Source organism: Pygocentrus nattereri, chromosome 29 (genome assembly GCF_015220715.1).
Source record: "Pygocentrus nattereri isolate fPygNat1 chromosome 29, fPygNat1.pri, whole genome shotgun sequence".
NCBI classification, from domain to species: Eukaryota; Metazoa; Chordata; class Actinopteri; order Characiformes; family Serrasalmidae; genus Pygocentrus; species Pygocentrus nattereri.
In genome coordinates, this window is record NC_051239.1 from 3778169 (window position 1) to 3805118 (window position 26950).

At 39.8% G+C, this 26950-nt stretch overlaps 1 pseudogene; it reads right to left on the reverse strand.

The window, feature by feature from the left end:
• Positions 1–422: 422 nt before the first annotated feature.
• Positions 423–26950, reverse strand: part of LOC119262780 — a 43801-nt pseudogene continuing 17273 nt past the window's right edge.

The window sequence follows — 26950 nt, forward strand, 5'->3', positions numbered from 1 at the left end:
TTATCCAAAAAATCAGGCAGTGACATAAGAGCCACATTTAAAAACTATAAACTCTTTAATTATTCTTGTATAAGTACAAAAATAACAGGGTCCTTAGCTCTGATGTTTGGAAGAGAGAGTAGCTGTATTTGGTAGTTTTTCTTCTGAGAATCGGTAGGAATTTATGATGCATTTGATGCAAACTGAAACGGTTTAATAACTCCCTGATTGTGGCTTTTACATAAACACGTCCAAAAATGGTCCGGCTTTTGGTCATAATTGCAATCTTCTGCCAAGTCAAAGGCTCAGCTTACAATACTGTAATGGCATAAAATAACAGAATAAGTGGCTGTTGATTGCTTGTCATGTATCAAAATAAAATGTTTTCCACTGTTCCAACAAATAGATTACAGTGCCCACATAAAGGCCTTCAAAAAGCTCTTAAGGTGTATCTGGTAAAGGTTCCTGTAAACTGGAATGTAGAGCCGGTGTAGGTCAGTGTAATCCCTAATGTTGGCCCTTTTATTGCTTTAGTCTCCTGAGGTCATCACGGATCCACTCTGTGGTCATGTTGGCCATCTCTTCCCCGGCATCCAGGACAAAAGCATGGCGGAGGCAACTCTCACACAGACGGATGTCTCCTTCTGGAAAGTCTCTTCGCATATCACAGTAATACTGCACAGGACACCAGTGGTCTGTAGCACCATAGTAAAAAATAAGCAGACGAAGGAAGTAAAAACAAACAAAAAACAGTATTTTAGCTCACAAATATGTATTTAGCTCACTCTATATGCAAGATTTCTAAACCTTAACCCCTTTATAAGCCATAGCTGAGGGAGAAACTAGAGCTACTTTTATAGCTACAGTATTTCTGTTGTTGTCAACCTTGTATCTCCATAATCAGAACTTTTAAAGACAAAGAAAAAAAAAACCTTCACTTTTGATACAAGCTCATGTAACAATGTTTTTCATCTTTAAACTAATTTTAAATCATTTTTATTGGTATATTCATCATGTATTGTTTACAGTTATAATAATTAAAATAAATGAAAAAAACTAAAAAAAAAAAAAACCTGTACCTGTCATACCTGTGACAATTTGGATTCAGAACCTGTAGCTGAACCTATAGCTAGTTTTAGCATTGTGTAAGAAATATATAGAGGTATGTCTTGATGTCATTCCCACCTCAAAATAACATTTTTTAACTACTCGCTGTGTTTATGCGTGGCCAGTTAATGTCTGAGAAATTCTTTTAAAAGTACACCCTTACTTGGAAGCCTTACTACTTGATTTGTTAAAAAGAAACAGGGTTAATTGCTACACTTCAAACTGGCTAGAACAACAGCCTAGGTAAAGAAACAATGGTCAGTGAAATTAATGTTCTTTTTAAATAGTTCATCTTTTTGTTTGTCAACAAAACCTAACCGCTAGACATATCATGAAATAGACACTGGGCTGAAACACTATTTATTTTCCTCTTGTGTAAAAAATCTTAAATAGTTAAATGCATTTGAAAGCATTTTAGCCCCTTCAGTGGAAGGCCACAGCACTGAACAATTTCATATTCTACCCTCCTTTAACCCCTTGAAATATAGGTTTATTATTCAGTTACTAGTCTTAGTCTTAATATTCGATAACTGCTATGAATTATTCAGTAATTACGCACTAATATCCAAGCTGTCTAGGTAGTTATGAAAGTGGGACACTGAAGTTTGGGCCTACATGAGCCTTTCTGTTTTAAGAGGTTAAAACAGTGATGCATCCTGTTCTGCCAAAACAAGGTAACACCAAACTGAGCATTTCAGACTGTACATCCAAGCTTAGTAGAGAGACAGTCATAGCACATTAACTCAGCTGTCAAATCTAAGCTACCTAAGCTGCAGTTTTACAATGCCAAAACCCCAACAGAAGTAAATAACTGCAAGCGTCTTCATTTCCCTGGGCAGGATACCAAACCATCCCAGCATCTTTTACAGTGTGGCTGTTTTTTTTATTTTTTATTTTGTTTTTGTGCCGCTGTTAATAAAGGCCTTTGGTGGGGTATGAGCTGATTGAACTGAGCTGATGAGACATATTGTATTATCATCAAAACCCAACATGCTATAAACAAAAAAAAGAAAAAAAGAAAAAAGGCAGGCGGCCTCAGTGGTGGTAAAGCCCACACACAAAAACATGGCAAATCCAGACTGAGCTCTTTCTGGAAACTGCAAGTGCAAAACAATCACTATTTATTAAGTTATTATGAAATACAGGAAAGATTGACAATAAAAATGTGATGCTGTCCTCACAGAAACATGATGAGCATTTCCCACAGTCGGGTGGCCACACAGCGCCTATAGCGTTTAGGAGACAAGGAAAAACCTCCCCTACTGACTGCTGAAGGCTATTTATTGTAAAGCTGTCTATTGCTGTACACAATAGAAAGATCAAATTTGCTCGGCATGATTCTACATGTCAGATGCATGTAGTTAAAGACTGAAAAGGGGTTTCAAACATACGACCTCCTGTCTTCACCTCTTGTTCTTTTAAAAAGAATTACTCTGGCGAGGTTACTGGCAAGCGAGCCATTGGTAGTTCCAACCACCCAGACTACAACAAAGCACATTAAAGTAAAACAGGGACGCACGCACACTGGGCTGGAGCTACAGAACAAAGGAGATAGTTGCCTTTGTCATGCAATGTCAGACAAACATTGGGCAAGACGCAATGTTCTAACTTTCACTGAAAACACTTTAAACTCTACTTAAGATGGATGTTTCCCTGAAGAAATAATAACAAACAAGAACAAAAGTACAGACAAAATTCAGCATGCAAGAGGTTCCTACATTTGTTTTATTTTTACCTTTATAAATAACAGAATGTCATACAGCGTCAGAAACCATGTAAGCAAGTCTAATTAAGATCAATTAACTCAATTTCGCATGGTTTGAGGCAAGTGTGATTATTTGAGGCTGATGTGTCAGTGGGCACACTGCCAAAATCTCAATTATGCGTTGTGTGATTCTGCACTAGACTGATTGGCTATCTGGTTGTGTTGGGAAGCAATACCAAGCCCAGACTGAAACTGGTACAAAATCAAATGGAGAGAAGTGGCTGGCAGAAAAGGTACAATGTTACAAATATACACATTTTTATTGATTTTTGCATCCTCAAAATACAATTAATTTACAGAGAGATAGGAGAAACACATGACTTTCCTTTGTTTTCTGTATACCGCGGTTTGGACACTGCCCCCTAGCATACATTTTAAGTACTTGAAAATAGTCGTGCAGCTTTCATGGTGCCAATTGGTAAGATATGAGCTTCCATTATTTGTGATCCACTTTTGCTTCATAGCCCCAGAACAAAAAATACCAACTCTGCACACCAAACGTCTTGACTAGTTGAGTACAAAATGATGTTAACTTTTTTTACCCAGCTATCACTAAGTGTGTCTCTGCTGTGACTATCCGGTATTGTCTTTAGGCTGTGTCTTTTCAGCAAAGTGGAGCCGGATGGTGCTGTATGTCTCGTGACACTTAAGGTTAAGGTATGTGATGCATATGAGAAGCAGAGTGAGTGCGGTGATGATATCACCTTTTTAACTGATGACAGATAAAGTCCACCAGTCATCGACATCCCAGCCAGCCACATCCCACCACTCTGCATGCATGCAGCCTCTGGTTAGCGTCAGAGCGATGCATTGAATGAACTAACACACACACACACACACACACACACAGAGAAACATTTTGTGTTTTTTTTCAATGCCCCCCGAGAGTGTAGGGCTCTGCATGCTGGGTTTTTGCTCTGGTTTTGTATCCTTTGAGCTGCTCTCAGCAAAAAACCTTCTGCTAGCATCTTCAGTGAAGGCTGGCTTCTTTAAGATTAACTGACGTCTTCTATGCATTTAGTAAAGTATGAAATTGTAAAGTTTTCCTCTGATCTAATTTAGCACTGTGGCACTACATAGCACACTGCCCTGAAAAGTCTGAGGGCTGTCCAGGGCAGAAGCATACCTCTGCTGTGACTATCCAGTGTTGTCTTTAGGCTATGTCTTCTAAGCAAGGCAGTGTATAGTCTCTTGAGGCCTGATGTGATCTTGCAACAAGCACTTCTGGGTACAAGCATGAACATTTTTGGCCTAAATTTGGGTAAGAATGTGGACTTATAAGGGTGAGAAAAACTGAATGTGAAATTTCTAAACCAATCCAACGTAGCACAGGCACAGCTCAAAGTAGAGGGTGATGATGTGCTTGTCATCATTTTATGATGGACAATAAGCCAGTCCTGGGGTCTTTAGCCCATGGCCATAGCCTAAGATAGCATAGATGAAAAGTCCCAGGGAACAAAATGTGTGATCCTAACCTTGATTGTTATATTAAACATCCAGCAAAGCTCCATCAAAAATCTAACATATAAATATGACAGAACACGGATTAAAAACATCGATCAGAGCAATCATCAGTACAACACTCCTAGCCTGCTCCAGCCCTCCTGCAGAACTAAAATCATTATCCAACTATGTTAAGGTAAGCCTTGGATGAAGAAAGTCAGGGATGGAAAGACATGCGGACAGACAAGCAGCGAGAAGTGACATTCAGACAGATGGACAGATGAAGAAATGCGCAAACGAAGGAACAGACAAACTAACTGTGTACGGATAAATATGTGAATGAGCAACAGGCAGCTACAGACAGGTGGTCTAGTTTGCTAGACATTGGTTATGCTGGGTTAGCTCTCGGAAATAGCAATGTGTGGGCGGGGCAAGAGCCTTGTGATTGGTAAGGGGAATGCTGATGAAGGCATTACCCTAGTTTAGGACCACCCGGTTTAAACTGAGAGGAGAGAATTAGAAAGAAAACAGAGATTTAGCTTCCTTTAGCGAACGATAGTGTTTCACTAACTAGCATGTGCTGCTTGTGTTATTGATAGCACTCCAGATGAGCGCCAAAGAGCACGGACTAGTGGAATTTGTGGGTGGATTTTAGAGGGGCACAATCCCCTTTTAGTGGTGCAATTCAGCACCAAAGCTTTAGCAAGTTGTCAGCAGATGTGTATACTCATAACAAGATTGCAATTGGCTCACTACCTGAGACCGAGCGAGGGACAGTCAGACAGCGCGATTTGTCTTGTGTCTTTTGCTTTGCGTAGTAAGTAGTAAACCAGTTAACATCGTTGTTTTAACTGTACAGAGCTACATCATAAGAGTCTGAGAAGACTTGGTTACAAACTAATAATCTTTTAGCTAATGTTCCTTTGTCTATTGCACAGTAACAAGGGACTTGCAACGCATGCTGGTATACATTCATCTCATGCAGTGATGTACAGACTGCACATACATGATAGCATTTCAGACATAGCCCAGGTGTAACCAGTACAAAAGTGTCTTCCACAGTAAGAGTAGATTTATTGTGAAAGATTTGAGAGCTCACTGCACAATAACATGTGTAGTTATATGTTAAGGTAGCGCTTTGTTAGTTGTTTATATTAACTCTTTCAGTTTTGCAGCTTTAAAAGAAAATGACAAGATACCAACAACTTTCTTTGAGTAAACTGTTGAACGAATTTTGTTTGCACTGCTTTGTGTAGTTGCTAAAATGCTGCTGAACAGGTACCTTGTTGAGGTGCTGGCGGATGGTTGAGTTATCTCGTTCTAGAACCAGGCTCATTTCTTGACTTCCCATGTACATAGCGTTAGCTGAGAAATGATGAAATAGGAGAGAGTGTGTGAATGAAAAAAACAAGGTAGCTCAAATGACAGTTTATAAACATTTACAAAACAACTTAGCATCATCATTAACTCCTCCCCACCCCACATTCAAAAACACAGCCTTCCCAATCCCAATATGCAGATAAACAAGACTTTCCCAATCTGATGGTGAGGAATACATCTGTTCCCTTTCATTGTGAACACGTTATTCACGGAAACAAGCTGCAGCTTGAAATGGGACAGATATACACTCTCTCCCTCCCTTTACACAAAGGGCAGCAGGCCTTTCAAAGGTGATCATTTATGACAAATTATCAGTGCAAATCTGTGCAGGAGGAGACGGCAGAGAGGAAATATGAAAAGTCCTCTCTGGAGACACAGTAACCTAATGCCTTTGATCTTACATTCCATTAGAGGATTTCGCTAGCGAGGACATTTTATTAAAACCATTAGTTGAGGTACATTGGGTTTTTTGTGCTTACATGAAAATGTACTGTGGCTGCCATTTTGTCCTCCTCCTCCTCCTCCCTCAGAAGGCCTAATACATTACAGGGTATTCTCACACTCTCACACACACACACACACACATGCAATTCATGAGCTAATACACACCGCCTGACATGATGACCCTGGAAAGTGTTCAGTGAGAGCGATCCTGTTGCTTGTGCGAGACTTTCCTGGGCCAAACGTATGGATGAGAGGGGCGTTCATATCCTGTATTGTCGGGACTTTCCTTTCGTGGGGAAGGGTGTGAGTATATGCGTATACAGTACTGAAGTCTGAGCACATGAGAAAAATCGCTTAAAACTATTTTATCTGGCTGATAAAAACACACAAAAAAACATGTATACTAGGGCTCTCGCTATTTATTATACTAGTAATCAAGTAATACACCCATTATTTTGATATTTAATCGAGTACTCAATTTAAAAAAAAAAAAAAGTTGAACAACAAAAACAGACTAAAAAGAACAACAAAACCATACTCAATACTTATGATTAGAGTCAACTAGTAATACTTGGTCAAATTTATGACTTTCTAAGTGAAAATAAGTTACACATCCTCTATACAGAACACACTTCTGCACATTTCAATGCACAATTGCTAACTTCAGTTTGCTGATGTTACCTTTTTGGAAAAAAATAAAACATAAAATATGGCCAGTGCAAAACCTACGGCATAACAATTTATGTTCCCTGTAGAGAATGTATTATTGACAAAACATGTAGTATATTGGGAGTATTTCAACTATTGCATACGACTATATACACAATCTACATCAAAGTATTTAGCCAATTATTTAAATCCATTTCAGCACTAAGTGTTTTTCCCAATAAAACCTGATTATTTCAATCCATAAATAAGCAAATTCTTTCAATCCATTTTTTAAAACAAGCAAATGATTTAAATTAAAAAATAATTTTGGATGAGGAAATTATTTAAATTCATTTATTTCAGCACAAACTGTGCATTTGTTTTTGTCAACTCACCGTTATAATAAACACAAATAAATATAAATACAGTAAAAAGTAACATTTCTCCTTAACATTTCAACAAAGTAGTTGATATCTTGTGAACTGACCAGAAGAACACAGATCTGGTGTCTTGCTTTCTCCTTGATGCCCCCAGCCACTTAACAGATAAATTCTATCAGCAGCACACCTGATTTAATCTAATGACAGCTTGATTAGCCCAACCAGATACTGAATGATCTGCACAAATAATACACAAAGGAAACCTCATATCTCCATTTGTGACATAATTTGAAAATGCCTGTTACCCTTTACATTGTACATAAATTTCATGATAAACAGACCAAAAATACTCTGGTTCCACTGACTTACACTGAAAGTAAAGTAAGTTTTTCCTTCTCCTGTGAAGTTGACATTTTGGAGATATGAGGTTTTCTTATGACAATAGTGATATAAAACATAATGTGGCAAAGAAAATGCACTTAAACGGATTTGTCCGCTAGGCTGTTTCTCACTGTAATGGAGGAGAATTTAAAATGTGCATTATGATGATGCAAACTGTTCACTGCTGATTCATTGAGAAGCTAAAATATAGTCAAAGCTTGTAATCAATGATCATGACAGCTCTGATAAAAACAATAAAGAATTTCTTTTCATCTTTTCAACAATTTAGTACATCTTCTCTTTAATGCAGCGCCGGTCACAAATTTGTTCAATTCTATCGCCAGCACACTGCTTTAATTTGATGAAAGAATGTTTTGATGAAACGGGTACTTGATGGAAATGGTAAATGTTAGGCCTCCTTGAGGAGAGGTCTGGAAATGGTTAAGCTAACACACTGACATAATCATAATTTATTGTGTTAATATTTATTTGGGATTGATTCTTAGTGTCTTTAAGAGAAAATGAAGGCTTACTGCTTGGATATATATTTGCACATATAATTAGTGAGTCAAGTGGGTTAAAGCCTTCGCACAATGCTGTATACTGGAGCATATGGGCAAAAATGTGTGTGTGTGGGGGGGGGGGGGGGGGTGTATGTGTGTGTGTGAGTGTGTGAGTGAGAGAGTGCAACTCAACAAGCTCCTCGTATTACTTGCAGGGTGTGATCAGCAAAGACGAAGCAAGGGTCTGATCACACATCCGCACTTCTTCCCCCAAATATTAATCATCATCTGAGCACTATCAGCCTCAGCTGTGAACAATACACTCACAGGACTCAAGACACAGTTCAGACGCATACTTTCTATTTAACCCAACAACAAAAGACAAGCAAGATAAACAATCATTCAGTCCACAATGCTTATGTAAGTGAATAGTTGTAACATGTCAGTATGCTGTTAATTATAAATGAAATGGTGCTAATGTCTGAGAGTCTAGTTAAGCATTGGGCAGCGCTGGGATGGAGTTGGAGTTTGACGCAAACATACAATAAGTGATTTATGGAAGACAAGAACAGCTGAATTACTTAATATAATACAAGCGCTGCTGCTAAATGTCCATGAAGATTGTATCAGTTATTTTTGACAATTCACAAATGTTCATTTGCAAACACATTAATGCAACAGTGTTTTGTGTGTTTTGCTAAACAGGTATATATAACTATAACAGAACTTAAATGAGTGTTGTGGGTTCCGTGCACCCATAAGCTTTTATATGCCCACAGTTTTATTATACATTTCTATAACCTAGAATAGCTTAACCAGTTTGCACTGAAATCCCTGTAGTTAATCAATTATAAGCCTTAGTATGTAATAACTCTGGGATTTTAACTAACTATTTTGACAAGCCTCTAAAGAAAAGCATTATTATTTTATAAAATGTAATATATAGCTATATTTTACATTGAATAATTGTGTTATAAACAGCAACAGGCCATTTTCCATCGATCATTTTTCAGTCAGAAGAGAAAAAAGGCCTAGAAGTTTGATCAAAGCCCCCAAAACATTAACTAGGACTACAACAAAGTGTTGTAATCTAATACAATGCAAACCTTATATTTCATTCCACTGCTCTCAGTAGGCTAAATTAGCTATTTCTGCAGTACTGCAGCGCATTTTCAACTGCAAATCAGATTGCGACTGATGAACAATCATAAACTGAGAATGAGAAAATGGGAAATAGCTAGCATTTCGTGAAAACTGATGCATGGAAATGAAAATTCATTTTTTAATTTGCTTTTTTATTCATACTTGTAACTACAATGCAATAATGAAAATGCATTGTTATAATTGATACAATCAGCTTTCAACAGGACAAAACTGAGCTGACAAATAAAAAAAATTCTCAGCACGTAAGCAACTCAACAACGTTCATCAACAACAGAGCTGCTGGTCATTCAAGGCAACAAACTCCTTTAAAAATATGCTATCTACTCACTATTACCCTATTAAAGCTTTTTTTTTGTTCCTTGGCTAAAATTGTAGGCCTTTTCTTTTGCTTTTACACAGCCAGCAACAGTAGTAACTGCATGGCAGTTTAATGTAACTAAAATAAATACGTTATTTTAGAACATAATAAATAAATAAATAAATAAATAAATACTATAACTAAAATAAATGCTAATATCAATATTACATTTACGTTCATACTTAATTAGTTACTGTAGGCTTTATCAAGTGTATTTGACTTGCACTCATATGCTGAAAAACCCAGCTGTACCCCTGATCATTACTAAAGCACTGATTGTTTCAAAAGTCCAAACCATTTGCACAAACTGGTGTGTGGTGCCAATAATTGAAACTGTCCAATACGTAGATGAAATTTTAATAATGACCAATTTATTGCCCATACCTGTTAATATACTTGAGTTTAGCCCTGCAGTTATCAGTGGTGTTTTGCCATGCCACACATAATGATGCAATTATACAATTACATTATTAATTGCAATTATTTATTGACTTAATTACAAAAAACTATATTTACAATTATAGTTACATTCAACTTACATTTTATATAAACAGATTCAAGTCTGTTTTTCTGTTTGTTTTAATGTTTTAATAAACTATTAAAAATAAAAATTGCAAAATGTAAAGCATGTTTTTTCTCAAAACAAGACTGAACACAATACATTAACTTTCCATCAAAAATCATTTGTATCAATCAAGTGTTTAGGACCTGCACTTTTGACAGAATTTATCTGATTGTTTCAGTTACAAATAACTCTAAGCATAACTACTTGTGAAAATGAATTCAGATAAAATTCTAATATGCTGTTATGTGTGATTTCGAAGGGTCAAGTAAGTACGGAGACTGTAAATGCTATTAACAGGGTACAAATATGGTTCAAAATATTCTTTAATACCTCAGAAATACTTCCCTTGCCCTCAAAAAAGCATTCAAACCATATTTTAAATAACTGTTTGCTATTTCTTAGTGGGGCACATGGCAAAACAAGGAAGTCTCCTTCATTCCAAACATCACAGTTATTTCAAAGCTTCTTAAGGTATTTAGGTTGGCTGCTGTTTGACAGGCAGTTAATGAGCAGTTATCTGCTTACTTTCAGCATAAGCAAATCCTCACCTCACTACTTTTAAAGACATGTACTGAGAATGAGGAAAATACTGCACTGGATAAACAACCAAACACAGAGCCTTTAGACATCCAGTCTTATTACACTGAAACAAGGCAAACTTGGATGTGGAATAACATTAAAGCTAAAATGAGTGGAATGACTAAACCCTGCTGTCTAAGACGACTGCAGAGTTAGCTTGCTGACCTTGTTTTGCATTAGGTTTTCTTAGAAAGAAATACTGCCAGGTTGAAGATTAAATAAATGTTCAGACAGGTTAGAAAGTCCAAATAATCTTTGGATGTCTCTAGGAGAGAGTAGCAGTCCTGTAGCTTTAGAGACTGGCGGTTGTTGCAACGCTTGGAACTACACCTGCAGCAATCATTTATTGTTTTGTTATTTACTATATTATTATCTTAGCTATTACGGAATAACCTGCCAAATCATCCGCTCAGTTTCCAAGCCAAAGAGATGTTAAGTGCAAGTTACTCATTTTTTAGCATCAGGGCAAAAACAAAAAACAAAAGCCCCAACTAAATATAAAATTTTATACAAGTACATAATATTTAGTATTTAGTGTATCTACATTGCCTCTTTCCATTATAATAGAAGTTGGTTGCATTTTCTGTGTCTCACAATCCAAGCAGTTCCAAATACATTCCGTGTTGTTGAGGACTGGAACCTGGGGTGGTCATTTCACTGTTCTGAGAACAGCAGCAGCTTTTTTCGCTTTCTTTTCTCAGTAGCGTCTTTTTGACGCTGTTATTTCATTGTGCTTTCCTTTGATTTCCTAGAAGTACCTCTTCAAAAAAAGAAAAAAAAAGAATAATTTGTGCTTCATAAATCTGATGTATTTCTAGCTAGCTGATCGAAGATTTGTGTAAGTTTGAAAATGCCTATTGCTCTTTACATTAGCGCAAATTTCATGATGAATGGACCAAAAGAAATGGTCCAAAATGACTTGGAAAAAGTGGTTACACTGACTTACATTAAAGGTAAAATATTTTTTCCTTTTCCTGTAAAGCGGTCATTTTGGAGATGCAAGGCTTTTTTCCGACAACAGCAATATATACGTCATGGTCAGCCTATTTACATACTGTCAAGAAAAGATTTTGAATTAAAAGCAATAACAGATTCAGAGTGTGAGAACTGAGACCAAAAATGGACACACACAGACTAGGAAGAGAAGAGAAGAGAAGAGAAGAGAAGAGAAGAGAAGAGAAGAGAAGAGAAGAGAAGAGAAGAGAAGAGAAGAGAAGAGAAGAGAAGAGAAGAGAAGAGAAGAGAAGAGAGCAGATGGTGTGAGGGAGCTGAGTGTGCCAGTCTTGGGGCAGTGATGTGCGAGACATCCCCTGCTCTATCTCACTTATCTCCAGGGGGGTGTCTGGGGTGGGTGTTTGGCAGGACACAGCATTCAAGCCCAATTTACATGTTCACACACATGCACCCAGTTAACATCAGACACAAAAGACGGAGGAGACGCACAAACACGCACACGCTGACTTATCTACTGAAGTCACCTACGACTTCCGAGAAGTGACAAAACAGGCGCAGTGGGACCCTCAACATCCCCTAATCTGATATTAAACTAAAGCTGATCAATCAGCTTGAAGAGACATTATTCTCTAAAGTATGTCCTGTAAAATGATACTCCAAATCAAACAGACAGAAAACGCTCAAAATACAAGTCTCACTCAAAGTAGTTTGTCTAAAATCTGATTTTTTTTAGCTATTCTAACTTGCCATTTTTTGAACATAAGAGGTTGATGAAATTAGCACAAAGAAACGACAAAAAACTAGCACAAAATTTGAGACAACTGCCTCTCTGCCAGTTTCAATATGTTCCTCTTTATATTGCTTCCACTGAAGAAAAAGAAAGTACTTGAAACAGTTCTTCTTTTCCTCTTTCCAGTTCAAAACCATATGTTGCAACAAGAAGCCACAAAACAGTGCAAAAAGTTGCAAATTTTTCTCCAGCCAGACACAATTTAACGTGGGTGGGCAAGCTATATAGTACCTCATACAGAGTCATACTGCTGTTTAGAGGGAGGCAATTCCATGAAATAACAGAAATAAACACATCTTTTATGACTTGAAATTTAAGAGACTCATCCATCGTCACTTTTAATTGTAGCTGAAAGCTGGTTTGAAACTGCTACGGCTGCACTTCTTTGAAGCTTATGGCTTTTTCTCCATGACAAATGACACCTGTACTCAAGCAATCAGAGAGGCCAGATTGCAAAACATAGCAACAGGGTATTAGCAATGTGTCTGATGGTAAATATAATGATTCATTCACCATGAAGAACCACAAGGGTACAGCCATTACAAAATCAGCTCATCTGTCACATTAAAAAATACAGAATAAGAGTGTTTTATATGGGGAAATGATGGTACCGCTGCATGAAGATGTGCAGCCAAGACCACTGGAGGAATTTTAGAGCCTTCCTCAGAGCTAGCAAAGTGGATACTTCTGAGATCTCAATATAGCCTTGCCTACGGACACAAGGTCATAAGGAGACAAAACCGCAATATCGCTGAATAGGACAAAACAATCCACAGTGTGTAAAATCAGGAATTTGTGCTGTCAACTTTGATATGACATTCTAGAGTTACCTCAAAACAGCTAACATATTTCAGCCTCTGTGCCACTTTCGGTTTGATCATTTCAGTGCCCTCGGGCATTTGTCCAATGTACTTCAACTGAGAGGTTTCATCTTTAACAAAACTTACGTCCCAGAACTCTTGTTAAGGTGAGCAGCTTATATTCAGTTTCCAATGTGCAAAAGCTTTTCTTAAAAACGTTGAGTAAAGCCACTTCTCTCCTTGAGTAAAGCCAAAGACTGCATAAATATTACATGTATGCACACACACATACATACACACGCATGTATGTAAACCCACATTAAATTGTATATGTATATAATCATATAAAATCCATGATGGAGAACCTTAAATGTTCAGTTTAAACAGAATATTTTTAATGGCTCTATACAGTACCAAATAGGGACATAAGACATTTTTGGGTACTGTAACATTTTACTAACACTACTGATAGTTGATGTTCTTGAAACTTATATATGAAGTTAACGTAATCAGCCTGCTAGTCATACTGGGCAGAGAATTATGTAGAGCACTTCTGTCTTCTTTCTTAAAAACTGCAGCTTAGCTCACGTAAGAGCAAAAGCGAAATTCATTTTGTTTCCATCCTCCACTGCAGTCTCATTAAATCCTGTGGAGCGATGGATCTGGGCTCCACAGAAGAAGCTCCAGTTTCCTGTTGTGTAACTGCCACTGTGTGAAATTACCTTCCAGATGCCCTCCTCTGAGTCAGAATGGAGATCATGCCCCATAGGGCTTTTCTCTAGTATTCTGCTCCACCTAATGGTGGCTAGAAACCTAAAATTAACACAGATGGAGTACAGCACAATGAAGGCTTATTAAAACATAAACGCTCAGATACTCAAATCTGAGACTGGGAGAAGTCACGGATGTTTCAGTTTAAGAGGAATAAGCTAAAGAACCAGAGGCTTTCCAGCTGAAAAAAAAGAAAAAAAAATCTAATTATGCTTGATGCTTTGAAAATTTTGGTATTAAGCCTAGTAATGGATTCAAAACAAATCAGAAAAAAAAAGAGTATAAAGAGAAAATCTTATGCCAGCATTTCTTACTGGAAGAGCAAATTCATGTTTCATTCAGTTCCACTGTACAATGTACAACTTTAATATGGTTTCACTACATTAGCCAGCCTTTGCTTGCATAAACAGGTGTCTGTGAGAGGAAAGGACATGTAGCTTGTCTGAGTAAAGTGCCAGGTAGGAAGTTTATGAGCGTGGCCATTGGGCTGTGGGTCAGGCTGATGTTAACTGTGTTCCGCTCTAGCCGGGGAAACGAGTGTCCAGCAGCAGTGCTCTGGTTTCACACTCTCGTAAGGGAGCCAAGTCAGGGTCCTGACCACTTTACCAGCCCCAGAAAAGGGTTAACCGGGAGGGCAAGAAACATATCCATCTATCATATCAAATCTCTCACTGTTTTGGAAAAATGTGAGGACAAAACATGACAGAAAACACTGACAATAGTCATTCCTTAGACAATATGAACAGAATATAGCACAAAAGCCAACTGAGGCATGGTCCTGCAGGCTGGACCTCTGTGGTGATGGGGCACATTAGAGTAATTTCAATGGCTGGTCTCCCTATAGGCCATCCACGGCAGATTGCCTCATTAGTTTATATACGGTATTACATGCTGACCATGGATCTCTGCTTGACATGTACTGTATGTATGTTTCACTTGCAGTTAATATGAGAGCATCAACATTCTCCATTTCAAGGAAAAGGATTTCCGAACAAATAAATCCTTAAAAATACCCAGGAAGCTCCATCTAATCGCAACATGCTTTCTTAATTAAGTCTGTGAACTCACCATTAATTATGTGTGTAATGCAAGACAGAGAGTGAGAGCAGCTTTCTGTTCGAGGGCCAGTGATGCAAAACACACCCATGCACTCACAGTGTTTTTTAAAAGAAACATAAAAAGGTTTTTTAAAAATTGTTCATATTTACTGAGCCCATACCAAAACTTGTAATTAAGAGTAGGATGAAACTAAAGCTTGAACCATCTTGAACATTTTGTTCAACTGAAAAAAGAAAAGCAAGGTTGGGGAAAAATGTAATCCCAAATGACAACATGCGGAAAGTGCTAAATGATTAAAAGCATGCTTATGAGTGCAGTTGGGGGTGAAGATCTAAGCCTCAGTAGGGAGAGGGAGAGAGAGAAGGGAGACAGGCTCTATAGGCTCTACTGAGGCCTCTTTGGCAGAGAGTCTGTAGCCATCACAGCATCAATCATTCACCTCCCAGGACAGACAGGGAAAACACTCTGCCTTTCACCTAGAGAGACAGAAAGAGCCATGCAGGTCTGCTCCCCGTGGAAGAGAGGACTCTTAATTACTCCTACTCACAACACTTCATCTGCACCATTACCCTGCAAACGGAAAGCCCTGGAGATTAGATAAGAGTTCTAATAAATAAAACATTACTCCATGCACTGGGAAACACTGCTCTCTTGGCTGCCACTCAAATGCTGATTTCATTTATGTGGACCATCATAAACATCAACTTCTAATGTGCTAATATGCCTCTTATCAGAGGAAGAAAAAGATGAGTATGCCTTTAAAAAGAAGGAAATTTGGAAAGGGCTGGAATATTAATACCTCAGTACTGGAAAAAGACGTTTATCTGTTTGAGCCAAACACCGTTCTGATGGAGGTGCAGTTTTAGTGATGAAATTGCTGGCTACTGCATCAGTATCTATTTATGAATAAAAGCCAAAGTGTCATTGTTACTGTTCCTCACTTATGAAGATAGACAGGCTATTGTATCCTAATTTAGACTGCACCTCATCAGCCTAAAAGAATTCATAAAATGCTCCACCAATGCAGACATTTTGGAGAAAGTCCATCGTAACTATGGCTACAGACACATCTTGCAACAAGACTTGAAACTTTGCTATTAAATAAAACGTGGTCCATTTACAACAGATATTCAAAACAATGGCACTTCATAAGGAGTCTTGAGAACATTTTTTTGAATGTTTCTTTCTTGGCGAGCCTTGTTTTTGACTGATGTTGCGATGATATCTTAAGCATTCATAACAGTTAGTAAAAATTAATACAACTCTCCATCACTGCAGTTATTCTGAGAAATGTCCATCTAAGTAACCAAGGTCACAGACATAACTTGCTAAGGGAACAAACATCTTGAACCTTTTCTAATAAATGAAAGCCACTTAAACAGATATCCAAGACTGGGGCACTTTAAAAGAACATATTTCAAGAACATTTTTGAACTTATCGTTCTTGGCAAGCCTCTATTTTGACTGATGTTGCAATGACAACTTGGGCATTCATCACACTTAGCGAGAACATGCTAGCGAAGGCAAGACTTACCGATACAGTCTACATTGATCAAGCTGACAGTGGCTGGTGTCATAGTGGTGTCCAGGGAGTACACATTCCTCAGGGCCAGCTGAACCAGGCCAGCCTTCAGTTTCTCGGGCAGCAATGACAGCAGGAAAACTGGCAGGTAGACAGCATAGCGCAGCCTACAAAGCACCGGGGTCATGACCTGGCCCTGAGGACTACAGGCCATGCGCTCGATCACTGGGAACAACAGCACAGACTTGATCACCTGCACATATAGGAGAGATAGAGAGAGAGAGAGAGAGAGAGAGAGAGAGAGAGAGAGAGTGAGAGAGGGTGTGAGAGAGAGTGTGAGAGAGAGTGTGTGAGAGAGAGTGTGAGAGAGTGTGTGTGAGAGAGAGAACATGAGAGAGTGTGTGATAGAGAGAGTGTGAGAGAGAGAGAGAGAGAGAGAGAGAGAGTGTGTGAGAGAGAGTGTGAGAGAGTGTGTGTGAGAGAGCGTGAGAGAGAGAGTGTGTGTGTGAGAGAGAGTGTGTGTGTGAGAGAGAGAGAGAGAAAGAGAGAGAGTGTGAGAGAGAGGAGAGAAAGAGAGAAAGAGAGAGAGAGTGTGAGAGAGAGTGTGAGAGAGTGTGTGTGAGAGAGCGTGAGAGAGAGAGTGTGTGTGTGAGAGAGAGTGTGTGTGTGAGAGAGAGAGAGAGAAAGAGAGAGAGTGTGAGAGAGAGGAGAGAAAGAGAGAAAGAGAGAGAGAGTGTGAGAGAGAGGAGAGAAAGAGAGAAAGAGAGAGAGAGTGTGAGAGAGAGGAGAGAAAGAGAGAAAGAGAGAGAGTGTGAGAGAGAGAAAGAGAGAGAGTGTGAGAGAGAGAAGGAGAGAGAGAAAGAGAGAGTGTGTGTGTGAGAGAGAGAGAGAGAGAGAGAGAATGCATTTGTACTAGGCTGTAAGATGTTTCATTTAATTTTTCAAGTTTTAAGTGGTGTTCATGCTAGCCTCAGAATAGCCTAGCATAAATATAAACAAAACTTTGGAGTTCACTTTATTTGGACAGCCCAATAGATTATCTGTAAATATCCATATTATTAAACTATTTAGAAAAAAGTAAAAAAAATAAATAAATTTTAAAAAAAGTGTAAAACCTACAGTGTTAGGGTTCAGGGTTAGTACCAGGGTTAGGCTTAAGACCAGGGTGAGGGTTAAGGGTTATATCAAGGTTTTGGTTTAAGGAAAATAAGGGTGAATTCAATTAATAATTGAATGCAAGTTAAATGCTAAGATAAGCACTTATCAACAACTACAGAGGGCTAACCATATAAAGTGTTACCATGTTTAAACCTTATTGGCATTTTTTTTCAAAAAAAAAACCATGTAGAATTACATATTAAAAATGTACTAGATATAAACTAGATATCAAATATTTTAGGTGTTTTTTTAAAATGTTATTAAATGAGAAATAATACTGTGATTGTATACTTACATTAATTTTGGGTCATGTTATCTGTCTCAATGTTACTTATGAGTTATATTAACTTATAATGTTTTTATTCATTATGGAATCACCCCTGTTCTGTTATGGAAGCTCTGTTCATCATCCTAGACACATGTAAAATTCTTACATTTCTTATTAATTTGTCTCCCACAGATTAGATGTTTTTTTAAACTGTAGAGTACCAGCAGAAATCATGCTGAAATCATTTAATAAAGCCATCTGCAGTAAAATTGTTTTCATATTATTAAAAAAAGGTAATGCCAATATCAGTGTATCTCAGGTCAACATGGCTGCTTTAGAATCAAACTGCAGTCAATACTGGTGTTCTTCACTCACAGTTCCTACTGCTGCTTTGCTCTCCCTTGCTTTATTTCAGAAAGGAGTTGATGAATTAGCTGAATCAGGTGTCTTGATTCATTAAATACTGCAGAGCCCTGCTTCTAAAGATGTGGAAATCAAGAGTACTGGTCTATTCCAATCTCAGTCACAAAAAACACATTCTGCATTAGCACTGCTACCCCAAGATAATCTATAAACACTGGCTTTAAGCATCAATATTCTCTCAGTTACGATAATATCAATTTACATTCCTCAGTTTCATTTGTTCTTGGTCATCCTGCTTATCAACCGCACTCAGTCCACAAACAAAGGGATCAGTGGAATATATATAATGTAAAAATGCTAGAGGCAGTTTCTTGAACTTTTTACATAAATATGATGACTGTGAGCTTAAAAGGGAATCAGTTTTGATTTCCAGAACATATTTTTCTGACTCTATGATGTTTTAAAAACACTCTATTGTCATGTATTAAAAACATCAGTAAAAAGTGTGAAAGTGATAATCTAGGATCAGTTCCCACTGACCCATATGTCCACTAGAATGTAAAGAAATTTTATTAAAAAGTTTGAACTGTGATGCCTGGCCAATAAAATGCTCTATGGCAAGGCTGCCCAGGCTGGCTCTTAAGGACGTTGCATAAAATCCTTAGAAGCTGCCTATGTTGCTTCACCACATGAACACACAATGAACAAGCTGAGAAAACTCAAACTGGAATTAAATGAAATAATAGACAAAAAGACACAATTTTTACTGCAAAGATTGCGTTGGCAGAACTTTGAACATAGCAATAAATCCGGAAAATTCCTTGCTAACCAGCTAAAGCTAAATAAAGAAAAAACAACTATCTCTTCTATTAAAGTCTCAACTGGAAACATTACTCATGACCCACAACAAATAAATAAAGCTTTTACAGGGTTTTACAAAGCCTTATATTCATCACAGATTAATCCATCTGACGCAGCTATTGAAGAATTTCTTAATAATATAAATCTCCCCAAGCTGGAAAATGAACAAGTTGTTGCCCTGGATTCACCACTTGCTCTATCCGAATTACATGAAGCCCTGCAGCATCTACCAAATAACAAAGCCCCAGGCCCAGATGGATTTCCAGTAGAGTTCTACAAAGAATTCTGGTCTGTGCTAGAACCAACCTTTTTCAGAATGGTAACTCAAATTCAAAATGAGAACGTACTGTCCCCAGACATGAATTCTGCTAACATTAGCCTACTTCTTAAACCAGGCAAAGACCCTACACTGCCTTCTAGCTATCGCCCAATTTCACTCATAAACGTAGATCTTAAAATTATTTGCAAAGTCCTTGCCAGAAGATTAGAGGAAATCACTCCACTTATAGTACATCCTGACCAGACAGGTTTTATCAAGGGTAGACAATCAGCCAATAACACACGCAGACTAGTAAACATAATAGATTACTGCACAATTAACAAATTAGAAACAACCATTGTATCTTTAGACGCAGAAAAGGCATTTGATCGGGTAAACTGGAAATATTTATTAGCAGTCCTACACAAATTCGGATTTGGTTCAACCTTCATAAACTGGATCAAAACCTTACATAGCTCTCCTAGTGCACGTGTTAGGACAAACGATATCACTTCACAAAGCTTCACTCTGCAGAGGGGCACCAGGCAGGGCTGCCCACTATCACCCTCACTTTTCGTTATCTTCATTGAACCATTAGCAGCAGCAATTCGACAAAATACAAATATTAAAGGAATTAACACAGAAACTACAAACCACAAGATAAGTCTTCATGCAGATGATATATTACTTTTCCTAGAAAACTCCCAAGCTTCTCTCCCGAATACAATTAGACTAATAGATAGCTTCTCTTCTATATCAGACTATTCCATCAACTGGGGAAAATCAACAGTTTTGCCTATAAACTGTAGTTTCCAGAACACAACCGCCATTCCACTACAATCAGGTAATATTAGATATTTAGGCATACATGTCTCTGCTAGGCTTTCAGACTTAAAGTTAAATCATATCCCTTTACTGAAAACAATAGAAGATGATCTCAAACGTTGGAACGCCTTACCTATATCACTCATGGGGAGAGTCACCACCATTAAAATGATGGTTTTACCAAAAATCAACTATTTATTCTCACTAATCCCAAATAAACCCCCTGCTGCTTGGTTTAAGTCCTTAGATTCAAACATCTCACAATGTTTATGGAAAAATAAGCCATCAAGAATAAGTCTGAAAACTGGTTTAGAACTACCAAATTTTTATAATTATTTCTTAGCCAATAGATTACAGTACATTTCAAAATGGATCAAACCTGACTTACTAGACAGTCCATGGTTGGACCTAGAACAAGCATTCTGTAGAAAAACAAAACTCTCAGACTTACCTTACATTAGCTCTAATATTAAGCGCCACGACGCTTTTAAAAGCCTTAGTATAAATACAGTAGCTCACTGACAGCCTGGTGGGAATTTCTAAAACTAACTCAGTCTCCACTTATTCCATGCAAACTAACACCCATTTGGAACAATCCAGACATTTGTCAGAATAAGAAAGTACTAAATTTCACATCATGGTGTGAAAAGGGAATAAAAAATTTAGAACATGTTATTAAAGAGGGAAACTTTGTCACATTCCAGGAACTCATATCAGAATATGGATTAAACAACAGTAAATTTCTTGAATATCAACAATTGAAATCCATCATTCAAGAGAGATTTAATCCCAACCAACTAAATCTGGAAATATCAACATGGGAAACTGAATTTTTTAATTTATGTACCCCTAAATTATTATCAAAACTATACAAATTATTGTTAAAATTTGATGACTCAATCTCCCTCCCGATAGCCAAATGTGAACGTGATCTTTCTATCAATCAAGATCAAAGCTTTTGGACAGAAATATGTTCAAATATCTTCAAAATAAGTAAAAGCCCCAACTTCTGGGGTGCCTGGGTGGCGGGGGTGGGGCGGTGACCATTGGGCGGTGTGTGGGGTGGACTGGGGGCAATGGGTTCCTGACTCAGGCCAGCTTGTCTTCTGTCTCGTTGATGTCTGTTGTTGTTTGACTGGAATGGTTCGGTACAGGTGTATATAGGTGTGTGGGTCTATGTGTAGGTGTATATATGAGAACAGCTGGATGTGGTGGTGCATATATGTGTGGGTGTATATAGAGGGTGAATGTGTCTAGGTATACATATAAGTTTAGGTGAATGTGTGGGTACACATGAGGGTATATTTATATGTGGGACGGGTGTGTATATGTGTGGGGGTGTGTGTGTGTGGGGGGGGAGGGCTGTGTGTGGGTCGGGGGGTGTATGCGGGGGGGTGGGTGGATGTGTGGACGTCCGCGTTCGCACGGGCATGTGGTGTTGTGTGGTTGGTGCTGCTGGGCGGGCTGCTCTCTGCGGTGGAGGAGGTGGGGGCTTGGGCATGGTGGCGGCGTAGGGTGTCTCCGTGCTCTCCCCGGGCCGACCTCATCCTGCCTCGAGCGGAGGGAAGCCTCATGAGCCAGCTAGTGAGCTGACTCTCCTCTTCCAGAGGACCATTGCCTCTGGACCTACATACCCCCCTTAATCCACCCCCAGACACACACACACACACACACACACACACACACACACATACATTACTCCCCCACCCAAGCAAACACACGCAAACACACACTGTACTCATACATTTAGGATCCTGGGGGCAGGCATGTTGCCGGGGGTCAATGAGGTCGACCCGCTGTCATGGCCTCACTCGTCTCCTCACGACTGTCTGTCCCTCAGTTTTTACTGCACTTTAGACATTCAGGGCTTTTGAGGGGACAGTGTAGATGGACACTGCAGACCAGTGGCCGGGTGCTTAGCCCATGTTTGCCCCCACACCTGTCCCCCCAATTTTAACTACACCATAGTGTCACACACTACCCCACATTCATATACACCAACTCCTGCACTCAACACTTCACTGGGGGCGGAAGGGTGGGAAGGTCATCCCTCACCCGTTTCCTGCTCACTGCCGGGGCTGGGGGTTGGACGCCGGCTGGGCCAGGGGCATTCCTGGTGTCCTGGGGTTGCTGCCCGGGCCCCCACCGCCCCCGCCGTGGAGGGTGGCCTGTACGGCGGTGCCGGTCATGTGGCTGTATGGTTGGGTGGGTGTGGGCGTCTGTGCGCCCACGCGCATTCTTCCCTTGTGTGCGCCCTCGGGCTCGGGTGCAGCCATGCATGTTCCTCCCGTGTGTGCGCCCTCCCGCACATGTGCACGTTCGTCCCATGTATGCATCCATATACAAACCGGTACTGGGTGGGCTTCCCATTCGCCCCCACCTCATCTAGGGGGACCGGGGGGTGTATATATGGGTGTGTGTGTGTACATATTGGGGTGATATGTGTATGTATATATGTGTGTGTATGTATGTATGTAGGAGTGTGTATAGGTGTGGAGGTATGTGTGCGTAGGTGTGTATATATAGGGGTGGAGGAATATAAGGGAGTGAAAGTATGTAGGTGTATATATGAGGTTGAGTGTATGTGAGGACAGCTGGTTCTGGGTCGGGGGATTGTTGTCCCCGGTCCTCTCCCGGCTGCTCCCCTGTGGTTGCCACTTCCCCCCCGGATGGGGGCGCCTTGGGGCTTCAGGGCCTGGCCTGGTACTCCGGCGTGACGGTTGGCCCGCTCCCCTGGGTGGTTGTGTTCCTGGGCGGCTCAGGGCCCCTCAGCGGGGTGGGGCCCTGCTGGGTGGTGGGTAGCTCTCGGGCGCATGAGGCGCTGGGTCTCCGCTGCTGCCTCGTGATGGGGGGGCATCCTGGGGGCGGCTCTGGTTCCTCTGGTTCCCCTGGATCTGCGCTCCGTGGCTGGGGGGGTGCTGTCCGGAGTCCCCCTCTCCCTTCCGCTGGGGTGGGCATGCAGGGGTCACTGGGAGATACGGCCCAGGGTCTCCACTGCTCCTGGGGGGGGCCGCGGCGGGCGGGATTCCCTGGTCTTTCTCTGCCTTCCTCTGGCCTCTGGGGGGATGTTGTCGCAGCTTTCTGCCCTCGATATTGAGTGCATCTTGTGACAAATTTATACTGTACTGCACTCACAAACACACACCCACATCCTCACCCACATACACATACTTCACAGTCATTTGTGCAGTATTTCCAAGTGCTGTACGTCTCAGGTACACTTTCTTCTCTTTTCTCAGGAGCAGCAGTTTGTGAACCATCGCCGTGGCATTTGCGCTGTGTTTTTTTCTGCCCTTTTGTTATTTCCCTTTTTACTTTCTCCCCCCCCCCCCCCCCCCCACCCCCCCCCCCCCTTTTTATCTCTCCTCTCCCTTCTTTACAGATTCCCCTGGCCTGTCAAGTCTGGCATGATGTTGACACATTTCATTACAATATCAAATGTATAAACAAAATGAAATTAAATAATTAAAAAAGAAAGAAAGAAACACTGACAAGATGAGCCTATAATCTATAGTGCTCATTTTGGAAAAGTAAATTTGTTTGGCACAGTAATGCAGTCTGACCATAATTCTGATTGCAAATCTGCCAGACAAGACAGGCAAAAAAAAAAAAAAAAAAAAAGGACGTTGCATTTGGCCCACCAGAAAGTTACCCTAACCTAAGTCCACTCCTTACCCAGTGAAAGAACATTTTAGTATTCACGTGCAAGCTTTTCGAAAGGCATAACAAAGTATAGTGATGTACCAAATTACATTAAATATATAAAAACTCTGTTAGAAACCTACCCATGTTCTTTAGTTGTATATTTATATATATTTAAATATATATTGTATATTTGCCACTAAAAACTGAGTGATGCAACTTTTTTCAATTTTTAACAAAAAAAAAAAATCTTATGTAGTGCAGTTTTAAATAGCCTGATATAGTTTATGAGGGTGTCTAGGCCTCAGTTGAGGCTGAGGGGGTGGGGAAGGAGAGAGAGAGAGAGAGAGACAGAGAGACAGAGACAGAGACAGAGATGTGAAGTGGAGTGTGTGTGAGGAACAGGTGATCGCTGATGGGTAAATAGTGGTTTTGATGAGAAGCAGCTCCTCTTCCTGCAGGGTCACAGGAATGTGCAGGAGAATACAAAGGAATCTGATAGAACTCTGGGAGGGGCTCTTTAATCAGCCAGACAGACAGCTAGTCTCTCTCTGGCTACACACACACACACACACACACACACACAGTCCTGGAGTCCTACAGGGTCCTAATTCTGGTCTTACTGCAGTCAGAAGAGCCACTGAACCCTCTGCAGCAGCATCTGGAGCAGAAAAGGTGAAATAAGTTTAGATGTCACAGGCTGATTTCCACTGACCTGAGGGATGAATGTGACAGTGCAGGAATGTTAATGGTGTACAGATCTACTGCAGCGCTGGCTTCATGCCCTGTACTTTGATCTAGGCCATACCTCACTACCTATACATTTTATGGGTCAGTCTTTCCAGTAGATGAAGGCTTACAGCTCATGGACAAAAACAAGAATGAGCACTGCAGAAAAACACTAAAAGCTCAACTCACTGTCAAAGGTTTGGATGTACACTGCCTTATTCATATTTTCTGAGCATTGCTTGTTTTTCCTGTTACTCTTCAATTAGGTAAGAAAATTCCTGCTGAAGCTTTATTAACATAAGCAGCTATTTACTAATACTTAGGGCATGTGCAGCAGCTTTTCACTTTAGCTTAATTTCTATCAGTTCTCTGTTGTAGGGCTGGTCGATGTGTAGAACATTTGGAATATATTCATGATTATTATGTTGGAGATATAAAATGAGACAACATTGTTAATGCCATAATCATATTAATGAGCCTCAATCGGGGTAGAGAGAAAAATCTAAACTAACCATTCAGGCTCCCAATCTTGCAAAGAATTTCAAAGCTGCTGTGTATCTGAAAATTGTGTTTTTTTTTGTAATGAACTTGTGGTGACTGTCTGTCTTGCAAAAGGATGATGTGCTTGGAAGAACATCATTTCCTTCTAAAAATCACACCCCAGTTACAGTTTTCCCTTCCACTCGACTCTGAACTTCTGAATTCCTTTTTTCCCTGTAGTTATCCTGGTTATCCCATCCATTTTACCGTCACCACTGCCACTGGCAGTGCCAAAGCATCACCACAGGCTATGAAGAAATGCTCAAAGCTCTACAAAGTAGTCACTCGCCATAACAATTGCGTTAGTTGGCAACATTGACAGTAACTCCAGACAAAATCTGATTTGATGCAATTAGCTCTGTGATGCAAACAGGCTCTAAATCCCATATGGGATGGTGAAAGCGAGTGAGAGCTTTAGAGCCATTCTTTCACAAATGTTTGCAAAGGCAGACTGCATGGCTAGGTGCTTGATTTTCTACATGTATGGCAATGGGACTGAATAAAACACCTGAATTCCATAATCATACTTTTATCCACAGAGTGTATACTGGAAAATTAGGGTTCAACTTTCTTGAAGAAGTGTTCAAGTGCCCCAGTAGTTCGTTTTTTTCTGTTTGAGAGTGAGAGAAAGATAGATAGAGAGAGAGGTTTGTTAAGGAGCTGCCTGTTAGTATCTCTGCAATCACTGTACTGCATGGAATAGAAATTTAATGCCGCCATGCTTTGGAACTTCAGCTTGCTTCAGTGTGTGTTTGCTGCAGGGTCTAGTGGTCGGAGCAATTGTGAAATTCTAATTGTGTCTCTTCTTTTGATAGGACATTTGGATGCCCCCCTCTTTGTCTGTTCACTTGTGGTTTGGCACCTTACTTGCTGTGGTGTGAGTTCACGTGCACTGCACTTTTGCTTGCATGTGTGTGGGTGTGTGTATTGGAGACTTTAGAATACAGACAGGTCTAGGCCACCTGTAATTGGACACCCCCGGCCAGTATCCCAGTTCTTTGGAGCTTTTATATTTCTTTATTATATTTTTTGTTTTCTTCTGTACTGTGTCTTTGCTACATTTTTAAATAATATTAATAAACGAATGATTTTATAGGTGGGTTGCGAATAAACCTTTCCGATTACCTCAATCCACATCTCTGGATATTTATTCAGGTTTACCTGTGTGTCTAGGTGCCTTTATTGGCTTAGATTGACAGATGTCCTTGGGTGAAATTCCCCAGGTGGCGTAGTCGGGTTTGCTATATTACTACGGGCCACACTATGACTATAATGATGTTTTATTTGAGTGAGTTATGAACTGAAGCCAGTACTTGTGGACCTCACCCCTGTCTGCCTGACCCCTCGCTCCCTAAATGGAGGCCCACCCAATGTGATACAGACAGATACACACACACACATACACACATACCCAAAAGACACAGTTTTGTGTCAGAGGAATTTTGTGGATGCGCCACCATTCCACTGAGAATGACAGGACTTGTCAAGAGGTCTTCCCTTTGAACCCCTGAAAGATTTCCTTTGCATGTCCCAGATAATGACTCCATTTAAACATCTGAAATAGTCATTCACCCAGTCTTTTGTTTAACAAATATTTCACTGCACCAATTGTTCAAGATATCTTCAACATGAGCTGAAGTACCATATCAACACCAAGATTTCTCCAGTGTCATGAAATGTTGTTGATAATGATATCCGGTCTCAAATAGTCAA